Genomic DNA, 16,133 nt, shown 5'->3' with positions numbered 1-16,133 from the left:
AAAAAAAAATTTTTTTTTTTTTTTGAGACGGAGTCTTGCTCTGTTGCCCAGGCTGGAGTGCAGTGGCACAATCTTGGCTCACTGCAAGCTCTGCCTCCCGGGTTCACGCCATTCTCCTGCCTCAGCCTCCTGAGTAGAGTAGCTGCGACTACAGGCGCCCGCCACCACGCCCGGCTAATTTTTTGTATTTTTAGGAGAGACAGGGTTTCACTGTGTTAGCCAGGATGGTCTCGATCTCCTGACCTTGTGATCCGCCTGCCTCGGCCTCCCAAAGTGCTGGGATTACAGGTGTGAGCCACCACGCCTGGTCCCATACTTATTAAAAATTAAAAAGAATCCTATCAGCATATTAAGAATGCTATAAATCAAGAATGTTTATATTAGCTAATTATGGTAAAGAACAACTGTGCAAGAAACGTCAGGACTGGAGAGCTCTTTTGGGCCTTTCAGGCTGTTTCTAGCATTCTAACACCTGACCAACGAAATGGCTGCTTCACAATATCCAATTAATCAAGAAATACCATTTGTTCCATGAACTTAACCCACTACAGTAGAACTGAAAGCATGGCCTGCCTTAACACCAAAATCTGCCTGCATTTCAAACTCCTATGATTGCGCTTCACTGTAGCACAGTAAGGAGCATCAGATAAAACTGAGTTTGAATCCCAACTGTGCTACTAACCAGCTGAGTGGCATGGATGTTGGGCAACTTACTGAACTTTGTGAAGCCACATTTTCCTCATCTGCAAAATGTTGATATTATCTTTTCATAGGATGAGAATCAAGCAAGATAATGAGTTTTAAAATGTTAATACATCAGGTTTAACACAGATACGGAATAAATGGTAGCTGGTATTCTTCACTACTACTACTGCACTATATAATACAATAATCACTGACTTTGACGAACTTTACTTACATTTTACTGTGTTATTTACATACTCTGCAAATGTGATCTGTTTCAGATCTATAAGTTCTTAGAAGACAGGAATTATAGCTAAACGATTTTCTCTCTTTAGCACCTAACAATCAAGTTCTAAATAAGGAATGTACTTTCATAGTTTCCTGATTATTTTCCTTTTTTTTTTTTTTTTGAGTCACAGTCTCGCTCTGTAGCCCAGGCTGGAGTGCAGTGGTGCAATCTTGGCTCACTGCAACTTCTGCCTCCCAGGTTCGAGTGATTCCTCCCACCTCAGCTTCGCAAGTAGCTGGGATTGCAAGCATGCACCACCATGCCTGACTACTTTTTGTATACTAGAGATGGGGTTTCGCCTTGTTGGCTAGGCTAGTCTCGAACTCCTGACCGCAGGAGATCCACCTGCCTCCTGGGCTTCCCAAACTGCTGGGATTACAGGCGTGAGCCACTGTGCCAGGCCTGTTTTTAATTTTTTTTCATTTATAAAATAGCCGATTATCTTCAACCCAAAATGTATGCCTCCTCAAATTACCCGGCTTTAGAAGAGGATGCTTTCTCTAACCTGGTAATTAATTTAAGGTTTACAAAAAAAACCCCACAATGAAATAAAGTAATGTGCTAATAATCTATTAATATCTTCGATATTTCAATATCTGCCACAAAACTTGGTTATTAACTCACTTTTTGAAAATATTTTCTCCACCTTAAGTAGAACTGGTTATCAAACAATGAGTCAGTTTTTAATCTGCAGGTTCTAGCTCATATTTATAAAATACTGGTATCAATCAGAAAATCTCTCTCTTCTGATGATCAAATGTATCTCATGCTATGTCTAGATAGTTCAGAATTGCCTAGTTTTGAACGAAAAGTTTATTGTAATTATTACTTCTGTTTGTAATGTGTCTTTTCTGCCCTGGTTGCCTTTAAGGTTTTCTCTTTATCTTTGGTTTCCAGCAGTTTGACAATAATGTATCCAGGTATATTCTTTTTTATTATTTGTCCTGCTTGGGATTCTTGAAGCTTCTTGGATCTCTGGTGTGCTTTTCATTATTTTTGGCAAATTCTCAGTTATTATGCCATCAAATATTTCTCTGGCCTTGTTATTGCTCTCTTTTCCTTTCTGGAACTTGAATTGCACGTATGTTACGCTGGCTGGTATTGTCCCAGAGTTCCTGGATGCTTGGTTTTGTTGTTTCCCATCCCCTACTCCTTCCCCGCTCTGTATTTCAGTTTAAATAATTTCTACTGTCCTAATCTATCTTTAAATTCACTGATTCCTTCCCCAGCTTCATCGAGTGTATGGATGAGCTTCTGAAAGGAATTCTTCATATGTGATATCGTGGCTTTATTACCTGCACTTGCATTTGACTGTAGTTTTTTTTTGTAGTTTTCACTTCTCCCTATCTGTTCATACATGTTATCCATGTTTTCCGTCTTATCCTTTAATGGTTGTTCAAGTCCCTGACAGACAGTGACTTTGAAGTTATTCTAGTTGTTAGTTATTTTCAAGTTCCTCAGTTTGCTTTTACTGATTGCTTTATCTTGGAGCAGGGAGTCAGGGTTTTCTGCTATTCCTGCAGCAGCGGCCAATCACTTCCTACAACACAGAGGAGGCCTGTCTGCCTTCCCACCCTGCTCTCATGAGCACCCAGATGAGGCCGACAGAAAATGGCCTACAAGTGAATGCAAACTCCTACAGTATCAGGGCCCTCAGGTATTCCAGATTGATATTCCAGTCCACACTGGGTCTCTAACAATTCGCCAAAGTGTTACTGATCTCTTCTTACCCCTTTGTACGGCAGTCAGCCTTTCCACCCATGATCTGTCACCGGTGAGCCATCTGTATCTCTTTGGATTCAGACACCTCGAGGGCCCTGAGACCTCAGCTTCCCTGTGAGCTTGAGAAAAGTTAGCATTCTACCTGCCTTTTCCTGTAGTAATGTTGGTTGCCAGCACTGCTCTTTCGAGCTTTCTGCATCCTAGGTGGATGGGCAAATCCCAAACAGTTCAGACTTTCATTAAGTAATATCATTTGGGCTTAGCCTCCAAAGGAGAAAAACCAAACCAAACCAAACACAAAGGCAGAAAAGCTTTACAAAGGGTGAACTATGCTTTTAAGTCAGGAATTAGACATCATCAGAGACTATCATGAAGAAACTTGTAAAGCTTTGGCACGTATGATAGACAGCATAGCTGAGCACTGTCTCAAGCAGTTTGGTCAGTCGAGTGAGAATCCCCCTTTCCCCACCTTAGTAATTTTTTATCCTCCAACTCCCTCCACTCCCTCATTCCTTGGCTATAAATCTCCACTTTTCCTCATTGAATTTGGAGTTGAGCAGAATCTCTCCCCCACTACCAAACCTCGCTGCAGTATCCCCCCTGACAAAGTCTGCCTTACTATTCTTTAATAACTTTCATGAATAATTTTTCCTGTAACAACAACAATAAAACATCATCCTTTGCCCTCAAAAGCATTAAAATTCCGATACCTGCATGACGAGAAGGTAGAGTCTGTGATGCATGGTGTAGGTGTGTAACTTCGGGCTTGTTGATTCACTTTCAGTTTGTTTGTGTACCCCTCAAAATTTGATCCTGTGATTAAGGTATGCTGCCCCTTGATGGCAAAGAAACTTCCATCCAAAATTTGTTTTACTGATACTTCAACAAGTTCCCCCACAAAAGGATCAGTAAACATTCAGTGTTTACTGAATGAACACTTAATAAAACATTCAATAAAACATTTGGTGAATATAATTTATATATTTAATACACAATTAGTATATAATTGATAGATGAGGAAGTTAGATAAGGAAAAATGAAAGCAGAAAAATAAAATGAGGTCAGAATTGAGGTTAGGCACATTAAAACATGTTTCCTATAATTCCATATCATTTTCACAGTTGGGCCATACATTTAGTTCTGGGTTTTGCAGTGGGCTAAGCAGCGTTAAAAGACAAACTTTGGACAAATTAAATTTAACAGAGTTTGGCTAGGCACGGTGGCTTACTCCTATAATCCCAGCACTTTGGAAGGCTGAGGCAGCCTGATCACTTGAGGTCAGGAGTTCGAGGCCAGTCTGGCCAACATGGTGAAACCCCATATCTACTTAAAAAAAAAAAAAAAAATTAGCTGGGCATGGTGGCGGGTGCCTGTAATCCCAGCTACTCAGGAGGCTGAGGCATGAGAATCGCTGGAACATGAACGCGGGAGGTAGAGGATGCAGTGCGCCAAGATCGCACCACTGCACTCCAGCCTGGGTGACACAGTGAGACTCTGTCTCAAAAATAAATAAATGAATAAATAAATAAATAAACTTAAGAGAGTTAAACAGAGCAAAGGACACCTTAAAAATTGGGCAGTCCTTGGAACCAGAATAGGTTCACAGAGACTCAGGAGCTGCCATATAGTCTGATAATATTTATGGACAGAAAAAGGAAAATGACCTACAGAAAACAGATGTGAGGTACAGAAATAGCTGGGTTGGTTACAGTTCACATTTGCGTTATCTGAACAAGGTTTGAACAGCCTGTGATTGGCTGAAACTCTGTGATTGGTACAAGGGTAGGTTACAGGCTGTTTATACCTCTAGTTAGGTTAGAGTTCATTATGTATGGAGAAATCTTTAAGCCTAATTTAAAATATGTAAGGCAGCTTTAGGCTAAATGTAACAGCGGAGAGGGAAATTCAATGATGTGCCTCATTCTAATTTCTGTGAGTAGTGGTCTAGATCCCTTACCTGAAATTCCATAATCCATTAAGGTCTGAACACTGGAAAGTTTTCATAAATTTGACCAAAAAAACATTAGATGGCAAGACCTGACCTGGACAAATGTGAAGTTTGTAAAGTATTTATCTTTTAAAAATATTTACCCTTACCCTTCGTGAATATGCAGAAATATGAATGTGTTTCACTGGGTACTCTACCAGAACTAGCTAGGTTTATTCATTTCTTTTAATTCAACATCCACAGTATAAGGTTAAACAAAAATTATGGGAGGCCATTGTTTTATACTGAGCTCCTACACTAGGCCCCAATAGACAAAACCAAACCAAATGGAGTCACTCACGCTAAATGCCACACAATCAAACCAAAGTTTTAGAGAAGCGGGTAGATCCCACACAGTCCAGTGTTTCCTGAAAATAGGAGATCGCAGTCTACCTGAGTCAGTGTAATATGGAAGCTCCCTTTGTTTTAACCCTTACAAAAGAGGAACCTGATGCTAATCAACTGGCTTTTTTTTTCTAGTGTTGTTTCCTTGTTCCCACCTTACAAAACCCACTCTTCTGCTACTGCCCAGGGGTAGCTTTCATTCTGTTTTGTAGAATAGAGGCTGCCCAATTCATGAATCACATATAAAAGTCAAACAGATCTATAACCAAATTTGTTGCAATTTTTTCTTCTGATAAACCATATAAATTTTCTAAAAATCCAGAAAATTCTGAATTCCAAAACATCTAATCCCAAAGTTTTAGATAGAGAACTATAAATCTCTACGTGTTATATATTTGGTCTGAAATACAGCATAAATTCTCCACTTTTTATTAAAAAAAAAATAGAAAAAAAGCCAGACCCAGTGGCTCATGCCTGTGATCCCAGCACTTTGGGAGGCCAAGGCCAGTGGATCACCTGAAGTCAGGAGTTCGAGACCAGCCTAGCCAACATGGTGAAACCCCGTCTCTACTAGAAATACAAAAATTAGCTGGGTGTGGTGGCATGTATCTGTAATCCCAGCTACTTGGGAGGCTGAGGGAGGAGAATTGCTTGAACCTGGGAGGCAGAGGTTGCAGTGAGCTGAGATTACATCCTTGCACTCCAGCCTGGGTGACAAGAGGGAGACTCCATCTCAAAAAAAAAAAAAACAAAAAACAAAAAAAAAAACCTGTTTTCATTCCAAGTGTTCTACACACAGTATATTGTACATGTCTTCCCAATGAGGTTTACAGATGTGTCATTTAAAAAATGGGTTAAGTGTGAGAAACTCTTCAAGCACCCTTAATTTTGTATCTATAGAATCCAGCTGAGTGAAGTTACTTGGCCTTCACTTGATGTTGTCCAACTTTCGTGCTTGTGTTGACTGAACAGAGGCCCTGCCTGTGGTAGAAGAGCCAACAACAAAAGCAGGTCAGATTGTCTAGGAAATTCACTCAAGTAAACACCTTTCTTGGGGATTCCAGTTATTAGCATATTAAATTATATGTAGTTCTCCCTTTATAGAAACCCATTTAATGCTACACCCATTTTCCAAAATTATTTGAGCATAGAACACCTGTCCCCTCCACCCCATACATGTTTTATAATCAGGTGATTTAATATGTAGAACACTGGCTGGAAAATGACTTGGTAAAGCAATTAAACATAAACTTTCACTAATAAAAGAAACAATTCTTATAAATAAAACATCGTAAAGAAATAAAGGAATAAATACAGCTGTTATTCTGGCTATCTTACAGCTTCTTTCCAGTCTTATATTTACACCCACTTTATTAGAAAGCTCCTCTTCAGCTCCTCTCCATTGCACCTGTCTCTGCCTCTCCGAGGTGAGCACAGCCCCCAGGCATTCTGGGAACTTGCCTGCAGGGTGTCCTGCCACTCTGGCGCCTGAGCCAGTTCCAATGCCCCATCAGAGTGTGCATTTCTAAGGAATGCAAGTTGATGGAGCTCATGAAAGCACACTAATTTGCCTTTCCTTACGGCCAGGGAACAAATGGATAGAGCACAGAAGGTGCCGTATGTACTGGTCTCCTCGATGTATTAGCAGATCCACAAAACTCTTCTGATTTCTCTGCTCCAAAACAGAAGAAAAATAGCCAGCATCCAACACTGCCTCCATACTGAAAAACGCCAAATAATACCAACTGCAGGCTCCACATTTCCCTCCTGCAACAGTTTCTTTTTCCACAGTAAAGACGGAGATTCCCACTCTGTTATTTTTTCAGATATCACCTATCAACTATTACTTTTATGGAGGCATTTTATTGAAATACAATAGTAAATCTAGTTATACCCTCAGTAAAGCTTTGCAATCTGCAACCTTTACAAACTATCTTACTATAGAGTTGTTCAGAAACAGTTTTCTATAAAATCTGTATCTCTTAACAAGGGCAGACTATTTTAAACATGGCTTGAGAATTTATGTTAATGTGAATTTATTTCAAAGCAATTTTTACTGAGTGAAATTTATACTTCAGATAATTTATGCCCTTTCCTAGTTTCTTACATAAAAATATCTGCAGATTTTTTTTTGTCACTATAGAATCCCACAGAGTCCAAATGAGCCCTGGTTTGAAGCTGGCTGCCTCCTGTGCTTACGAAATGAGCTGTAAGAGAAGACGGAGCAAGAAAAGCAGGTGAGACCTGTCACAGGACTCTCTGGGCTCATCTTCACCGAGCATCCCACCCTGTGCAAGGCATCCTACTAAGCAGCTGGGTAATACACAATGAATCTCACCTGATCCTGCTACCTGGAACCAGAAAAGGAATGTACAACCTGCAGTATCTGAGGGGGGTTGGTTCCACGACCTTCCTCCAAGAACAAAATCCACGCATGTTCAAGTCCCTGGTATAAAATAGTATAGTATTTGCATATAACCTATGATGCACATCCTCTTATATACTTGTAATACCCAATACAAAGTAGCTATGTAAATAGTTGTTACACTGTACTGCTTTTTTATTTGCATTTTAATAATTGTGTTATTATTACTATTTTTTTCCAAGTATTTTTGACCCATGGTTAGTTGACTGTGTGGACACAGAAGGGCCAAATGTATTTCAGAATTAATAAAGCATGGGAAAATGCACCAAGAGCCACAAAAGAGGTGCAGATAAAGCAATAAAGGAATTTAGAAGAGAGTAATCATTTACAGTGTTGGAAAGGCAACTACCCTAACAATAAATGGTGCCGTTTGTACTACCGTAACAGTGGCATGTCAAATGCAGAGATCAAACATCGTGGGTGGTTTTTTAAAATAGGAAAATGGTAGAAATGTTGTTTCTACAATTGGAATATAATATGCCAATAATTAACTACAGTGACCTAATGTGCTTACTGTGATAATCCAACCTGAATTTTTCCACAATTACCACTGTATTTAAAACAGTTAATTCCTGTGTTTATTTCTAAAAACTCAAGATTTGACTATATGACTACAACAAGAGAATGCAGCCTGTTTAATATGCCAAAGTGGCCTATAAACTAAAAAGAATTGACTTAAGCCCTGGAGTGGTTGCCTCACATTGCCCCACCCTGCAAGGCTGTACTACGGTTGGGTAACTAAATGCTCCTATTTCGAGCATTTAGCTAATTGATTCATCCTATCCCCATGATGCACTCAATGGTTTAAACTTAGATTTCTAGAGCCCCAACTAGACTCTGTGAGACACAATCAGCCATTGCTGTGTGAAAGGTCCCCTTAAAGGACACTAGGGAGTGGGGGCCCCACCCTCTTTGTGTACACAAACACACAGCTGTGCAAGAGAGGACTCCCAGTGCTCATTTATTGTATTGTTTGTTAATGCCAGAACACATTTACGGCCAGAAAGGGAAAATGAAAGACTATAAAACCGACCTCCTTCTTATATTAAGAAGGTAAAAATCTGTGTCTTGCTCAGAATTGCAACTTTTCTTTTTTTTTTTTTTTCCTAAATATGGATTGTAATAACAGTAATTACCCAACTATGTGGAGCCCAAAGCAAGTAGAGACCAGCAGCATCTGGGCGCTTCTTTTTTTTTTTTTTTTTTTTTTTGAGATGGAGTCTTGCTCTGTCACACAGGCTGGAGTGCAGTGGCATGATCTCGGCTCACTGCAACCTCCGCTGGGTGCTTCCTGGAAATACAGAATCCTGAACCCACTTCACATGCATTAAATCAGAATCTGCATTTTATCCAGATCCCCAGGTGATTGTGTGTTAAAGTTTTAGATACCTGACTTAGAAAAAAAACAGTCATCACAATGACTTGAAAAACAAAGATGAGCAAATTTAAATCGTTCTAATTTTACAAGCAGAAAAATGGTCCATAAGGAGGAGCACTGTGTGAAAGACAAAGACTTGGGTCTGAGTTAGGCATCCTGTGTTTTCTATTGCTACGCTTTTGCCTCTTAGCCTAAAGAAATCTCAGAGCATCCTATTTTCTCATTTGTAAAATGAGGATAAAAATACCTCTGCCACAAAATTAGTATGAAGATTCAATAAGGTGACAATTAGTCAATGAACTTCTAAAATGTATTAACTAAATGGAAGAAATTCAGGTCCCTGCATCTGAAACATCTGACTTTCTCAATGCTGTCACAGCTTGGGTGACCACACATGGAGGTGGGCATGACAGTCCTAGGTTACGACTGCCATCTTGGTGTGATCAATAATAGCACTCCCTTCTTTCTTAACAGCATTTTGGAGCTGGGCACAGTGGTTCACGCCTATAATCCCTGCATTTTGGAAGGCCAAAGCTGGAGGACTGCTTGAGGCTGAATGTTCGAGAACAGGCTGGGCAACAGAGCGAGACACCATCTCTACAAAAAAATTTAAAATTAGCTGGGCATGACGACAGGCCCTGTAATCCTAGCTACTTGGGAGGCTGAGGCAGGAGGACTGCTTCAGCCTAAGAATTTAAGATTTCAGGGAGCTGTGATTGTACCACTGCACTCTAGCCTGGGCGACAGTGTGAGACCCTGTCCCTCTCTCACCAAAAAAGGGGTTTGGCTTGGACAATAGATCATATTGTCACCCTATTAATAACTAACTTACTGAGTGCTTCATATGAGCCAAACACTGTGTCCGTTGTCCACAGCCTAAGCTATACTGCCTTACCAAAGAGAGGAAGGTGTCAACTGTATTCTTGGGGTAAACAAAAGTGGTAGTGTTTGTTGACCACGCATAGGAACAAAAACATTAAAACGAATAGCTTTCCCATTCTATGAAGCTAGCACAGCATTTTGGAATGATTCTAGAAATAACACCAAAAAATACAAATGTTTGGTAAACATAGTTATCACCTGAGTTCTCTGAATATTTTGTCAAGAGCTTAATTAAGTTGTAAGCATGTAATCTCATAAAGTTGCTAAGTATTCTCTAACATTTCACAATCTCACTAGTCTCATGTAAATAACATTACATTAAAAGTTTGGTATCGAATTATCACAGAGCTAAGTCACTGTGACAAAATACCTTTTTTACTTATGACCATTGAGAAAATGTACTGTGGTGGGAAGCTGCATATATATTAACAGGTAAGACAATCTCTGGTACAAGTCCTTGTTATGGTAGTAATTCAACTCATCCTGAAGCAGAGAACTCTTACCGCTGATGTCCCCGGGCACGTGATAGGTCTAATGACAGAAAACTTGTTGAAACATAGTCATCCAAAACAAGAAAATACTTCAGCGGCATAAAGCCAGGCACCAGGCTGCCAAGCAGCAGCTCTGATTTCCCAGCTGATCCCATCCCACCCCAAGCTGTGTGTCACGGCACTGCATTTCCTCCCATGTCTATAACGGAAAAACAACTGGATTGCATGTCTCAACTAGCTTGTTTTGATATAACCAGTAATCCAGATGGCACATAATCAATAAAATAAAAATGTTGGCTACGTCCAAGGAGACAAAATCTCAAGCCTAAATCCACAGGAAATACTACTTTTCACTTACTTTTAAGTAGTGTTTTCTAACTAAATAAGACGATCTAAGATTAAAAAACCCTTTAAAAATGCTTACACTTTATCACAGACCCACCGATGGTTTAAAGAAACATAGGTCAGATGGCTTTGAGTTTTGCAGGGTTCAACACCAAACATTTTAATGTGTGATAGGGATCCAACTTCCATTTTTTCTAAAAATATTCCAATAATACTGTGTTTTACTTTTTGCGTCCATTATTAAATTTGTCCAAAAATTTTGAGGCAGGTATGGAGGCTTGTTAAATTTTAATTTTGACATATTTATTCCACTTATTTTATATAAAGGAGCAGAAAAATCTCAGACAAGTTCAATGACTGGTTTAAAGTCAGCTGGGTATGGTGGTGGGGCCGGGCTCAGATCCATCTCTACCTCCCTGTTCAATGCTCTTGTCTAGACATAATCGAGAAGCATTAACACTGAAAGTAAGAAAAGTTCCAAAACAACCTAAACCTGCCAAAGTTAATCTAATGCTAGTTGCACTGTAATGTTTACCTTCGGTTCTTTTTCACATCTCTTGAAAGAGGATGACAGGAGAAGATTTATTACAAGTATGTATGTCTCCTTGAAAATAGAACTTAAGCAATTCTAGCCTTGGGCTGACTTTCACAAACTAAGGCGAGAAACTAAATCTTATAATGATGCAGGATAGAAAAATTCTAAAATGAAAGCACTAGAATGTTACTGTTCTAAAAATAACACTTAAAGTAGATACGGGGCTTCCATTTTGTGAGACACATTGTCAGAAGTTTAGGCGATACATATTAAGGAATTTTTAACTAGAAAATACCTGGAAAAAGAAAATACTCACAATGTTATAATACTGACTTGATCAACTCTAACTGAACTTTAAGGAAATTCTAAGGTGAAACTAATAGATCTACTGCCCCCCTCATTATTATTGTGTGATCTTTGGAAAATTACCTACCCTGGCTGAGTCTAAGGTAGCCAGGGTAAGGAATCACAGTAACTACAGTTAGTCCATACAGTGTGGACAACTAGGTACCAACCATCAGCTTCACAGACTGCCAGAAAGGACTAAATAAGAAAAAATTATGAGGGTGAGTATTAACTTCTATAACATTGTTTTAAAAATATTCAGTGAGAAAGACCAACTAGAGCAGCAAACATTTTAGTGTAGTGGCTAATGGACAAAACTATACAAAAAATATGAGGTTCTCTCAAAAAGCAATTGGCTATATTTGGTGATTAGTAATGTAGCTGGGGTTGCAAAATTACCAGGAAAAAAAAAAAGATTTTAAAACAAGAAACATATAAAGATTAAGAGGATAACACATAAGGAAGAAAGGAATTGTTCATCGGGGAAACTATGCTTTTACGCATCTAATAAAATATTCTCAAAATATAGAGAGCAAAAATGGATAGAACTAAGGGGAAATGATTTCTCTATCATTCTCATAGTAGAAGACTTATACCTCTAAATTTTTGCTATATCAAAAAAATTAGTTATATCAAAGATCTAAACAATACAATTAAAAGGTTAACTTACCAGACTAGTATGAAACCGCAGACCCAACAATTATAAATATACAATCTACTCAAGCACAGATGGAACATTTCTTAAAAACTGATGACACATGAAGCCATAAAATAAATATTAACAAACTGCAAAGAATCAATACCAGATAGACCAATTAATTAGATATCAGAAACAAAAAGATAAATAACTCCCCTGCAAAGGTTTAAAACTTTTAAACTATAGCTCTAAACAAGTCTTTGGTTAAGGAGGAAATTACAATGGAAATTACCAACTTTAAAAATATTTTGTATTAAAATCACAGAATTCAGCTAAAACATTTCATCACATCATTTAATATTTAAAGCATTAAAATTTAAATGCTTATGTTAAATAAAACAGAAACCTAATTAGACAAATGCCTATGAAATCAGAAGAAAAAAACAAGGATGGAGGAAGGAGAGAGTAATAATAAAAGTAGGAAGTAACAAACCGAAACAAACAAAATAGGATAAACAAAGTTTGCATTGGTTCTTTGAAAATACTGTCAGCCCTCCATATCTGAGGGTTGCACATTCATGGATTCAATCAACCATGAGTCAAAAATATTTGGAAAAAAAACTGCATCTGTATTGAACATGTACAGACTTTTTTCTTGTCATTATTCCCTAAGCAATACAGCAAGTATTTATATAGCATTTACATTGCATTAGGTATTATAAGTAATCTAGAGATGATTTAAAGTATACAGCAGGATGTACATAGGTTATATGCAAATACTACACCCTTTTATAAAAGGGACTTGAACATACAAGGATTTTGGTAGCCATGGTGGCAAGGAGTAGTGGCCCAGGAACCAATCCTGCTTAGACACTGAGAGAAGACTACACTGATAAAGTACACAAAATTCTGCCAAGATTAACAGAGAGAAAAAAATGAGAAAACAGAATTAGAAATTAAAAAGGATAAAATTATAGCAGAATTTGAAGGATAAAAGAACGCTATAAGTAACTTTATGCGAATAAGCTGAAGAACTTGGCTCAAATTGATAAATTTCTAGAAAATTACAACTTAGCAAAGTTTATCTGAGAAGAAAGCCCAAAGAGGCCTATGACTATTAAGGATTCAGTCATTTAAAAAATCTTCCCACAGAGAAAACAAACAGACCCCGAATGGTTTCATAGATGAATTCTGACAGTTTTAAAGAACAAATGATTACAATGTTATAAATAAATGCTTGTAAAGAAAAGAAAAAGAAACACTCACCAACTCATTTTATGAAATAGTATATATTTAAGTGAACACCAGCAAAGAATGATGAAGAAAAATCATAAGCAATCCCTCTCTCATAAACATAAATGCAAAAATCAAGAATATAAAAATATTAGTAAACTAGCAAACTATGAGATGGGTGGATCAACTGGGGTCAGGAGCTCAAGGCCACTCTGGCCAACATGGTAAAACCCCACCTCTACTAAAATTACAAAAATTAGCTGTGTGTGGTGGCACACGCTGTAATCCCAGCTACTCAGGAGGCTGAGGTGGGAGAATCACTTGAACCCAGGAGGTGGAAGTTGCAGTGAGTAGAGATTACGCCACTGCACTCCAGCCTGGGTGATGGAGGGAGGATCTGTCTCAAAAAAATAAATAAATAAAATAATTAGCAAACTAAAGCCAGCTCTGCATTAAAAAATAACTATTATTTAGGACCAAGGTGGCTTAATCCTGAAATGCAAAGGTGGCCTAATGTTTAACATTCACTACATTAACAGATTAAAGGTGAAGAACAATCTGACAGCTCAAAAGATGCAGGAAAAAAATATGATAAAATGCAATACCCATTAATGATTAAAAAAAAAAGTAGCAAACTGGAGAGAGAAAGGAATTTCCTTTTCCTGACATCTCCAGCAAACCTGTAACAAACATCTTTCTTTACAGTGACATATTAAAAACATTTCCTTTGAACACCAGGATCAAGGCAGTAATGCCCATACCACGGCTTTTACTCAACATTAAGGAGGCTCTGATAAGTGGAGTAGAACAAGGTAAACAGAAAAGATACATGGTTGGAAAGGAAAAATAAAGCTGTCATTATTTTTAGCAGAAGTAATTATCTGGTTAAAAAAGCTTTTAAAAGTTTATAGACAAATTCTTTGAATTAATAAGAAAGTTTAGCAAAGCTGCTGTAAACAAGAGCACTATACAAAAACGGACAAACAGCATTTTTAAACACCAGTAACAAACAATCTGAATATATATACTGCTTATAGTATCAAAAAGGTAGGGCATCCAGGAGGAAGCCCAACAAAAGCTGACCAAGGAAGGCCCTGGAAGAAAACTTTAAAACTGTATTCAAAGACTTCTGAAAAGACCCAAGAAATGGAAAGATATGCCATATTCATGGATTCAAAGATTCAATATTCAGAGATATCAGTTCTCTCCAAATTGGTCTATAAATTTAATGTAATCCCAATCAAACTCTTACCAGAATTTTTCAAAAATTAGATAACCTGATTCTAAAATGTATATGAAAGAATACAAAGGTCTAAGAGTAGACAAGAAATTTTCAAGAACAAATCGAGGAAGGCCTATCCTTCCAGGCATCAAGGCTTCTTATTACTTATTAATACTAGTAAGCTTATTACTATAACTTATTCCAAAGCTCTAGTAATACAGACAGCATGGCCTTGATATTAGGACAGACAGCTTAAACAATGGAATGAAAGAGAATCCCACAAACTGACAATTGCATGTACATGAGTAACGGCACTGAAGAAAAGATAAATTACTCACTAAATGGTGCTGCGACAGTTTGTTATTCACGGGGAAGAAAGTAAAATGGATTTCCATCTTATGCCAAACCCAGAAAGAATTTCCAACTTGATTAAAAATTGAAAGAGAAAAGAAAGCATTAAAATGTTTAGAAGAAAACTGAAGAGGCTGGGCATGGTGGCTCACACCTGTAATCCCAAAACTTTGGGAGGCTGAGGTGGGAAGATTGCTTGAGGCCAGGAGTTTGAGACCAGCCTGGGCAACACAGTGAGATCCTGTCTCTATAAAAAATATAAAAATTGGCTGGGCATGGTGGCCTGCCTGTAAGCCTAGGCGAAAGAACAAGACTCTGTCTCAAAAAAAGAAAAAAAAGAAAAAAATATAAAAACTATTAACTATAAAGACAAGATTGATAAATCCAACAATATTAAAAGGAAAGTGAAAACACAAGCCATGGGGGGTGGAGCCAAGATGGCCGAATAGGAACAGCTCCGGTCTACAGCTCCCAGCCTGAGCGACACAGAAGACCGGTGATTTCTGCATTTCTGTTTAAGGTACCCGGTTCATCTCACTAGGGAGTGCCAAACAGTGGGTGCAGGACAGCCGGTGCAGCGCCCTGTGCGCGAGCCGAAGCAGGGCGAGGCATTGCCTCACTCGGGAAGTGCAAGGGGTCAGGGAGTTCCCTTTCTTAGTCAAAGAAAGGGGTAACAGACGGCACCTGGAAAATCGGGCCAGTCCCACCCTAATACTGCGCTTTTCCAATGGGCTTGGAAAACGGCACACCAGAAGATTGTGTCCTGCACCTGGCTCGGAGGGTCCTATGCCCACAGAATCTCACTGATTGCTAGCACAGCAGTCTGAGATCAAACTGCAAGGTGGCAGCGAGGCTGGGGGAGGGGCGCCCGCCATTGCCCAGGCTTGCTTAGGTAAACAAAGCAGCCAGGAAGCTCGAACTGGGTGGAGCCCACCACAGCTCAAGGAGGCCTGCATGCCTCTGTAGCCTCCACCTCTGGGGGCAGGGCACAGACAAACAAAAATTCAGCAGGAACCTCTGCAGACTTAAATGTCCCTGTCTGACTGATAGCTTTGAAGAGAGCAGTGGTTCTCCCAGCACGCAGCTGGAGATCTGAGAACGGACAGACTGCCTCCTAAAGTGGGTCCCTGACCCCCGAGCAGCCTAACTGGGAGGCATCCCCAAGTAGGGACAGACTGACATCTCACACGGCCGGGTACTCCTCTGAGACAAAACTTCCAGAGGAACTATCAGACAGCTGAATTTGTGGTCTCACGAAAATC

General features: G+C 39.0%; 1 protein-coding gene across 4 annotated transcripts in view; it reads right to left on the bottom strand.

Annotated features, from left to right (window-relative positions):
• The window catches only part of MIPEP (mitochondrial intermediate peptidase), a 170,571-nt gene that overhangs the window by 88,207 nt on the left and 66,231 nt on the right, over positions 1–16,133 (bottom strand). The gene's annotated exons all lie outside the window — the stretch shown is intronic.

This window comes from Hylobates moloch, unplaced genomic scaffold, assembly GCF_009828535.3.
Source record: "Hylobates moloch isolate HMO894 unplaced genomic scaffold, HMol_V3 SCAFFOLD_4, whole genome shotgun sequence".
NCBI classification, from domain to species: Eukaryota; Metazoa; Chordata; class Mammalia; order Primates; family Hylobatidae; genus Hylobates; species Hylobates moloch.
This window is presented reverse-complemented; position numbering and strand designations above follow the sequence as displayed.